Here is an 11,111-nt window from a genome sequence, read left to right on the forward strand (position 1 = left end):
TGAGGACCCCTCCCTTGAGCTTTTCTCTCTTTTTGATGGATTTTAGCTAGTTTTGATCCTTCTCTTCTTCTCCTTCTTGCTCTATGTTGGGTGTTCACCATTGAAGAAGCTTTGAAGCTTTTGTTGGAGCTTGATAGAGGAAGGATCTTCAACCTTGGTGCATTCCAAGCTTGGTTTGGGACATCTTGTGAGGTTAGTAAGCTTAATCTACCCTTTGGAGCATGTTTTGATGGATTTCTTGAGATGAAACCCAAGAAATGAGATTTAGGGTTAGAAATGGAGATTTTTGATTAGAGGGTTTTGGAACCAAATTGATAGGTTTAGAAACTTTGTTTAGGTTGGATTTGAAGGACTCTACTTCTTATTTGGAGATCGAGAGAGGTTTCTTCGTATTCGGTTAGTTTTCTTCACTTTTGTTTGAATTGCTTAATGTTTGAGCAACGCTATAAACAGTGCAATCCAGTATTATATTACTGTATTAAACTAAATGCACTAATGCAGCATCAGTGGTAATCTAATTTAGAAATCCAAGATACCTGGATATATTGAAATATTCTGTAATATTACATAACTCGAACCAAATGCGCCCTAAGACTATTCCAACCCAACTCTATATATATATATCTAATATAGTCCGGCTATGGTATTTTTAAAAGCACCAAGCACTCGATGCTTGTAAGTTTTCTACCTTTAGATTTACCATTTTTACCATTTTCACTCCTTAGATTATTCTATTTCACCAACCACCCATTCAACCTTAGGAGACCACTATCATCCTAACCGCACATCCCTTCAGACAACCACTTAACCAGAATCAGGTCAGTTTAGTTTTTATTGCCGGTTCATCTACTAATGAAACTAGGGTTTCAAAATCGCCTACCTCGCCGATGACTCCGTTGACTCGTCCTCTTTTCTCGAGCTTTCCCCTCCGACTTCCTCTGCCTTCCTTGCTCGTGCCCTTTGACCTGCCTCTCCCCCCCTCTTTCTCTTTTTCTTTCTCCTTCTTATATAATTATAATTGCTGGCACCACACCGCACGAGTTCTGGACATATCTTTATATATTATTTTTTTAATCCAGACTTGCAATTGTTAGGGATGTAAATGAATCCAAGATGGTGGAGCTCTCGCCCCAATCCACCCTAAATGAGGGAATAAACAAAAAAAAATAAACGGGTTCGAGGCAAAAAACATAGTGATTTTTATGATACGATATAGATTTAGGGCAAGAAATGAGAAAAATTTTGACCCACTCCAAATTTGCCTTGAATTCACCCTGCCATAATCTGCCACGAATTCGCCCCGAAAACCATTTATATTTAAACAAAATACCCCTCAAAAAATAAAATATTTACCAAAAAGTCCAAAATACAAATAAGTTAGTACTCTCATTTCTCATGAATTTGAAAATTTTGAATTTTGCTTCAGATTGTGATTGATATTTTTTATTTTTATAATTGATGTTGTTAATTATATATAGAATTTGGTAATATTGTTCACTATTATTAAAAAATATATTAATTTATATTTTACAAAATATTAATAATATTATAATTTGTAAAAAAAAAAAAATTGTTGACCTGGCGGATTCAGGGCATCGGCGACAGGTGAATTATGAGGCGGGGCGGATTATGGGATATATTTTTTAACCCGTGGGAGAGATTTGGTAGTCAGGGCGGGGCTCTCGTCTCCAAATCCGCCTTATTTGCATCTCTAGTGGTTGACTAGGGGTGTAATGTGGGCCGTGCCGTGCTGGCATGCACGACCCACATTAGCTGGGCCGATTCGAGCCGAGGGTTGGCCCGACCCGATCAGCTTACAAATGCGGGCTGAGCCGTGCCGGCCTGTTTTCTTGGAGGGGAAGGTCTGGCCTAGCCCCCGGCCCCCCTAGGATGGGCCCGGCCGGGCTTCAGGCCAGCCCGGTAATAACCAATAGGCTTTTTTCCCTGTCCCTTTTTTTAATTTTTTTAAATTATTTTTTAAAACCATTAAAAATAGTATATTTTCAAAGAAAAAAGAAAAAAGATGACCCAACAGCTTTTGATTGAGCATATGCATTAAACTTAGTGTTCACTTCGTAGGCTTTACTGAAATCAATAAAGCTAATTGTAGGTGCAGTTTCTACCTTATCAATATAAAGTAACTCAGCGAGAAATAAAGTAACTAAGCAGCAGCAGAGATTTTTTTCTTTAAGCAGTTTTTTGAGCATTGATTGTATTTATATTCATAATTCTGTTGTTGAATGTGGTATAGTATGTAGCATAAAAAATTTCTTACCAATTGCAGTTTAAGGCGAATTAGGTGAATTTGGTAGGAAGGTTTTTACGCCCGAACCTAGTCAAACTCTTGCTGGGGCCATAGTTAGTTAATTCGCGAATTATTCGCAAATTATTCGCGAATTTTTGAAATGCCGAATTAAACACCCGTTTTCGAATTTTTGCCAAAAATTCGGAATAATTCGCGGTTTTTTGATCAAAAATAATTATTCGCGAATAAAACGGGATTCGCGAATAATTCGGCCCAAAAAAACGGCCCTCTTGCTTGTGACTGTGAGCGGACTAGGGCTGGCAAACGAGCGAGCCGGCTCGCGTTCGACTCGTGTTCGGCTCGATATTCGGCTCGCTCGAGCTCGACTCGAAATTAANCCCGGGACCCGGCAAAGGCCCTGCCCGGTGCGTGCCCAGACCCGCCATATGCCTGCACATATAAGGCGTCTACAACAAAGTGATATGAAAGATAAAATAAACAATAACTAACGATATCAGAGCAAGTATGCAGCTAAGTTCTATCAACAAGCGAAAATAAAAAGGAAAGAAAAAAAAAGACTAAACCACTAGAAAATAATAAAACTAATACATCACAAGTCTCAAGATACAACAGTAGGGTGGTCGCTATAATATGGTACAAAACTCTCACAACCTCTCCAAAAAAAAAAAACAAAAGAGAGGTGGACCACCTATCGCCAAATCCCTCGCTAGCTAGCTTAAGGCGAAACCTTTCCCGCGATCCCGAGCCCCTCCCGAAGTGGAAGGCTCTGAAAGAAAACATAAAACAGGGGGCATGAGAACTATAATTTATAGTTCCCAGTGGGCAATTACTCACCTGCATCAACCGCACCACTAGGCCCAAAAGAGAGCAGATAAGGATAACATAAATTAACTGCGGTAAATAAAGCATAATAATAAAATGCTACTCTACTATGCCACAAGTATATAGAATGTCAACATGGAGTACATCTACTCTACATGATCCAGTATGCCAATACTTAAACAAGTTTGCTATGATGCAACAAGTAATACTATAAAGTATGATAAATGTCCCAAAGCAAACTACATATCTAGTATGTAGTATCATGGCAACCAAGTATACTACAATGCAATAAACGATACCGTCAAGTATACTATATAACTCAATGCCATAGCATGTCAAAGAATCTAACTACCATAACCTGTCTAGTAGTGTTTATCAACCAATTAATTAATATTCAGGTTCAATCTCATTTAGGACCTACACAGGTGAGGTCTGGCTTGTGCTACCTAAGTGCCAGTGGTAGCTCTAGCATTCCCACTCTAGGAATGAGTCTAACCCTCCAGGCCCCGTAGGCTACTCGATACCGCACGAGCGAACATAAGTCGCGTAGGCTAACTCCGGAGTGTCGGCTTGTAGGGAGCGACCCGTACAAGCATGTGCGAATGAGCACAAATGGCAAGCAAGCATGATCATCATCTCAAGTATCCAATCATCATGTCTCTAACATGGTAACAGTCACTAGCAACCCAAGGGTCTAGTTCTTTGTCTCAATGTGAAGGTTTAACCGTTCAATAATTTCGATGTCAATGACCTTAGCTTTACTAAGTCCAAATCTCAAGGTGAAGTTCCCACATTCACTATGTTTAGTGCCTCTTTATGACACTTAAACATGGCTATAATCTAAGCACATTTCACCTTCTAAGTCTCTTTATGACGTTAGCTTGTTCTATCAATAATAGATTAATACACATGCTCTCTAGCGTGTTCTCATATTGCTACATGTATGTTCCTTCCAATGCAACTATCAACTTGGCATAATTCTCATAATAATAACATGCAAATGCAATTTACATATCCATCAAGTCTAATGCCGCTTTATGACATTAGCAAAAAGAAGGGGAAAATAAGAATATTTGATTTCGTAGATACTACTATAGTTTTGTTGTATAAGGAAGCTAAAATAATAGAATAATAAAAATCTGGACAAGAATGTATAACAAAATTAAAAAATTGGGACCCTTAAAATTCAGTTTAAGAGTAACTAAAGAAAAACTCAAAAAATAATAGATGAAAAAGTGTGAAGAATATGTGAAATAAAATTGCACTAACATCTTTTTAAATGAGAAAATGAATTAATCTCCGATGAAAACAAAATGAGAATGTTTGCTTAATGCTATGCTTTGGCATGGTGTTCGCAAATTCTGGAAAAGGAGAAGTGTGAAAGACTTTTATGACTTCTCAAAAAAATTTGTTCAAACAAAGTGATTCCTAAATTAATTAAGCCACCCTTGCACTTTAAAACCCCCATATCTTAACTACCATATGCATTAAAAATTGACATCAATTAGCGCACCGTTGAATTTGTCACCACGTCAAATAGATTAAAAAATTGGAAATGTAACAATATTACATTGTAAAAACTTCATACAAGGAGTTGGCATATTACATTGTTCCATATCATCAGATATTTATTTAGCGCAAGTCAAAAAAAAAAAAGATAAAATTTAATAACAGAGATCTTATTATTAATTAATATTTTATTGAGAAATTTTATTCAATTTATATAAATATATTGCATTTATCTATAAGTATTATCTAAAACTTGTTTTACAAAAGTTTTTATAGTTGAATGCAATGATTATCCACAATTCAAAGACCTATTTTGAGATCCAATCTGGATAAAAGTATTATATGAGGGGTAAATTAGATGTCATTTTTACTTGCAGGTTGCTGAATTGATGACGGGCTAAAAAGTCGAGGAATGGGCTTTTTCATTATTATTATCCAAAAAAGAAGTATATGGCAACAACAGTAGTAACAACGTCAAGAATTAATATAACCAAAACTTTTCGATGAGAAAAGTATGTATATCTAGACTTTTTCTAATTCTAAACATAATTTGATACTTTCGTCGGCAAAAATATGCAACTACGTGGTCGGCGAACTCAAATCTAATCTCGACGGATAGATTAGCAAAATCTTTTCTCGAACTTTGGTAACAGCGAAAAGCTATTTGTGCAGATTAGAACTTCTCTGTATTTCCTCAATGAAATCAGATTTGACGGTCTTTCTTTGCCGCAATGTGTCAATACCATTGGTAGGACAAAACATTTTTCGTTACACACATAGGCATCATATACATGGCCATGGTATAATTGCTTGAGTGGTTGCGTATTATAGATGAAATCACCTAAGGATAGTTCTTAGCTCCCAAACTCCACAAAGTCTAACACATATAGTCGAGTGCCATACGCACTCTAATTTGAATTACTCACTTGATTGACCATTGTTAGCAATGGTTATGCCACTGCAAAAAAAAAATAAATTGATTCAATCGTGCCTACAAATGCATTGTTGCATTATCGTCAAAAGTGTGAAGCTGACCCACTACCTGTAGGTCAAATGTCGTGTACTGTCTATGCTTGCCTTATAACACGATCAGTGGGTAAATCACCCAGTTTCTGAGGAGAATTGACTTACTAGGATTGCGGATCCATTTCTAACAGTTTTAAAGTGCCATGGATACAGGGTCTACGTTATTGGCCTTGGATGAATAGCGACGCAGCACGCTTCCACTTGCACACATTATACGCTTGATGCCTATTGAAATACGCACATTATACCTTACTTCACACGCATTTGGTTAGTAGATTTATTTCAACTTTTTTAATTGCCAATTAAACTTTTATAATTTTTATTTTGAAGATTTAATCAAATAATTATGGATATTTATTTGTTATGTATAACTTCACTATACTCATCATATAATATATTATTATGATTTTTGTATGTAAAGAAAACTATACTTTGATCAATAGAAAATTTTTACAGATATTTAGAATTTTTTTAAAATACATAAGACATTTCTTTTTTTTCTTTGACTATATTCACAGTTTTGATCTTTTTATAAAATACGAAAAAACAATAATATTAAAAACTTATTGAAAAAATTATTTTAAAAAGCTATTGTTGAAATTTATTTTTATCTATTAATGGTTTTTAAAAATTAGAGATTATCAGAAAATAAGCAAAAATTATATGAACCAAATTAAATTAAGATAAATTTAAGTTATCAATTGATTTAATTTAGATTTAATTTTATCAGTATTTTTTTCAATCTTCTAGTGAAGACATAAAATTTTATGTGTTGATGCTGCCCGAAAATTTGTTTATTAAGTTATGATTCTAGTTCCCTATAATCGCCAAAAATTTCGCGTCCCGGAAACATACTGCCCGACAAATTCTTCATGATATAAATAATTTATTGAAGAAAAAAATAGATGTTGTATGTGGTTGAAGCGGAGGAAGGGCTTGAACAAATCGTCTATATTATTGAAAAAAAAAAAGATTAAATTAATTTTTGACTTACCAAATAAGTAAATTTTTGATTTGTAAATGTCTTTGAGGGGTAGTGGGCTATCCAGAATGCTTCGGAAATACCAAAGAAACACAACAAAAGCGCAAAGAGCAAAAGCAAAAAGGCCAAAAAAAATAGCAAGTGCGGCGGCACTATGGCCTCCAGCCTCGCGTGCGCTATGTCTGTGTGTGCGCACCGGTACGTGCCGCCCCATGTATGTACGGACACAGGGGTACACTTTAAACCTGCGTATTAACTTCTCGGAGAAGGCACTCTCTATAACTATGCGATCCTTTATAGAGGCGCAACTAGACAATACATAGGGGTACTCACAAGTGCATAACGATCATTATCTCCATGTTTATTCAAGATTTATAATAATGCACTCAATTTACATTGCGATAATGCAAAATAACCACGCCAAGTCTTGAATTATGAAGTTATGCAGGATGATAATTAAGAAAAAAGTTATGCATAATAATAATTACGAAGAAATTAAACTACTGTTTGATATTAATGAATTGCATCCTATTAATATGTACCAAAAGTAGTGACAAAGCAGTTACATTATAATACTTGGTTTGTAGAAAACCTATAACTAACAATAAAACGGATTTAAGCCATCCCAGTAAAATAATTCCGTATGCCGTCGGCTCGACTAGCAGTTCACAGTCGAAACACTTAAACATAACGATATTTTTTAAAAAAAAGGCGAATTTCAATGCGATTGGGGGTATTAGCTGCGACTAGGATGCTCGTAATCCAATGGTCAGCTATATTCTCAATAAAAATATGACATCATGATTTCTAAAGACGCCACTAATCTTAGCACTCGTAACATTCACACATCTTGAAATTATTGGTTAGGCAAACGCATCGGGCATTTTAATATCTTGAAGAACTTTGAACAAGAATTCTTTTTTCATTTTTAGATTAGTGAAGCAATCTGAAGGCAACCTTGTTTTCATCTGACGTTAATCCAGGGTGAAGGTTTAGGTTAATGCCTAATTCTACTTAAATATGTATGCCTTTTGAATTTTCTTTTGATTTTTTTATCAAGATTCAACAGAATGCCAATCAAATTGGTTAAGCACGAATTTTTCTTCTATGATGCATATACATTTAAACAAATTAGTGAGAGCAATAAATTATCATTGCCATATGGTAATTCATTTCTCCGAGGCACACCCAATGCCGCCACTGAGATTCTGAAAACTAGAAATTAGATTCATTTGATGTTGTATGTAATTTCTTATTTGTTTTTTTTTGGATATCTTATATTTATTCCTTAGTTAATTTTACTGTTGGCGGTTTACCAATATTAGAATTGAATGCTTTGATTTGACCTTATATATAATCTGCTATCCGACAAGAGGGCCATGCATATTGTATCTCCTGTTGTGTTGTAAAAAAAACTCTTGCGAAAATAACGAAATATGTTCCGGGGTAACAACGACGATGCGTGCGTTGTAATATTAATTATTACTCTATGGGCGATTAAACCACTATAGATGCATCTGCTCTGGACAACAAGAACATGCAAATTCCTTTAGTGCTCACAGCGTCATTAAAAATTCACATATGGCGAGAAAGTCACTTTATGGCGCGTAATAATAGCAACGTCGATATTGAAAAAAATTTCGGCTCAATAAGAACTCATACGTTTCAACCCGCCCTCACAATTTTTTAATTTCCAAACTAAAGGTTATAGAAAACATCATCAATATCGATTCCCCGTTCTTTTTCATGGAATAATCATTGATAACACATAAAAGATGACAATTTCATAATAAATCCAAAGGTGTGTAAATCTATATGTACCAATAAAATCGCCATACTATAAGTCAGACTTCGTTTTGTTTCGAAATGGATTAGCAAACCTCAATACAGGAGCAAGTTCTCACGTTGCCCGGAGGAATTAACAGGAGTATAATCTACCATATCGGTTCATCAAATGAACTTCCATGTCCTTCACCATTTACAGAGATGTCCGTTATAGCACTACTTCTTATCGACTATTCTCATGTATTCATTTGATGTGCTATTCGTAATCGATTTCGATGTTTAGTAGAGCAACAAATCCTTTGCAGCTTGAGTATTAAGAGGGAATAATAACGTAAAATGTTTACTAGAAATTCTTCCTCTTTTTGTCTTGGTATTGGCAGTCTGATGTGTAGAAGCATATCTCAATTGGTTGAAATATGATCCTTTTCAAACTAGGTATTTCCAATGGAGAGGACTCACAAACACACAACATTAATTTACTTTATCATTCGAAATAATATTGCAAATCATGTGACAACAATGAATCCTTCTCATAATGTAGACCTAAGGTCTTAATAATTTTATTTTTTTTTTTGCTTCATATAAAGAACGGCCGGTATGAAGATACTTTCAGGAAATGACATGAGCCAGAATGTCTCTAATAATATTACTGAATTGACTTTCCTGGACCAACCATTTAGGCATTTCAACGTGGAACAATGGGACTATAAAAGAACGTTTTTAAATGTCTTTGATTCAGATATATCTCTGTATATTTGCATCTTTTAGTAGTTTATGAAAATCTGATTTCCATTAGTCTTTGACTAGATCTGTTCTATGCGAGTTCTACTTAGTAGATTGTTCTGGGTCGCCCTTCAGCCAAATTTACAATTGGTATATTATAATTCATTTCAGTTGGTTTCACGGTAAGCATGGCATCATGTTCAAAGTCATATATAATGGTCATATGAATCGTTTTCTAAACTTTTGAGGTAATACTAGGATGCACTTTGCCACATGTAAAAAATATTGTTACATGGCAAAGAGCTGAGAAGTTAGAAGAAGACCGGTGGCAATTTTAATTTAGGAAATAAAAGATAAAGGCTCTCCATGGCAAAAACCCATCTTATATTTCTGTAGTAAGCCAGCATAATATAAAGTGATATCTTGCATGTCAAATTTCTGTAATGAAACAATTAACACACGCGTTACATAGGGACATTATTTTGCCATTTATCAGGATACATTACAAAATGATAAAAAATCTCTACAAATTGTGAAGACTCCTTTTTTATATGCATCACTAATTTATCAGGTTTGATCACCAACTTTCTATCCATTATTAGCACAAAAACACACTTAAAATAATAACACAACCCATTTATTCATAATCTCAATTATATAGTAACGAAGTACAGAGATTAATTTAGTGAAAATTCTTATGTCAATAATTTACTGCATTCAATATAGGTGCATATAAAAAACTTATCAATTAGATGATAGAAAGTATGGGATGCTAAAGGAGACACTCTTAAGAGGTGATTTTTCGTAAGCTTGTTCTTTTTAACACGAAATAGTATGATTGCTTTATCATCATAGTTCCAATGCCCAGCCATAGATTAGTTAATTTCGGGATTCGGGCCAAGAAATTCGGTTACGGTATAAAATTCGTTTCTAATGTGTTTTAAATTCGCCTTGAAAGAAAGGAGCTAAAAAAACGGAATTTCGTCCGATTATTCGGAATACAAGTGATTTATACGGTATTTATACTTCACCAATTAAAAATTCGGCGATAAAAATTCGGCATATAAATTAAAATTTTTTTCCTATCAGATTTATGCTTATTTAGCATAAATACTCATATTGTATTAAATATAAGCAATAAAAATCTACAAAAATTAAAATAATTAAGTAAAAAAAAAAGTAAACTATATTATTGCTCAAAATTTAAAGAAATAATTAAGCATATAAGAGGCCAAGATTAGTCCATACTTTAATGTAAAAGCTTCAACTTTTGCTTTGAAAGAAGTAAAACTCATTTAGTACCTAGTGTGCCCAAAGGTATCAATGCCTTTAAAATTGTTAAGTAGAAACCCAAGTGAGTCAATGGTCCATGAGACTCACAACAAAATTCTTCTTGTTGCACAGTAGTCCACAATGATCGATGAAAATTGATTAGTGTATAATAACAAGCAGTTCTCTCCGAGAGTCCCAAGTTAATTAAGATTATTTATTTTATTTTAAGCATACTGTTTGGGTCTTCTTTGTGATTAACAAGCAGAAGACGGATGGGAAATCTCAACTTAAGCACTCAGCCACTCTGTCCGCATTATAAAACAATCATCAGATGATAAAAGACTCTCCAACTTTTTTCTTTGAAGAATGAAAAAACTTTCAAATCGTTAGCCATAACGCGTGCTTTTGTAAGAACCACACGATTTATTGATCTATACGCCCCGATTCTTGGATTTTGGGAGCGGGAGACGGGAAAGCCGGAGGAAGCGGAAGAGGAAGAGGCGACGAGGAAGCGGTTTCGATTTTTGAAGAACGTGAAGAAACCGATCTTCGATCTTATCGATTTCTGAGAGCGAGGGCTTCGATGTGCGTTCGACGAGCGGCCCGGAAAGGGAGAGGAGAGACGCGCATGGGCGTCGATGGCAGGGCGCACCGGCGCAGGAGTGAGAAGTTAGGGCAAACCTTTTTTTGGGAGGGAGTGGTGTGTGGAGCGTTGGGAGCCGTCGG

The sequence above is a fragment of the Ananas comosus genome, linkage group 19 (assembly GCF_001540865.1).
Source record: "Ananas comosus cultivar F153 linkage group 19, ASM154086v1, whole genome shotgun sequence".
NCBI classification, from domain to species: Eukaryota; Viridiplantae; Streptophyta; class Magnoliopsida; order Poales; family Bromeliaceae; genus Ananas; species Ananas comosus.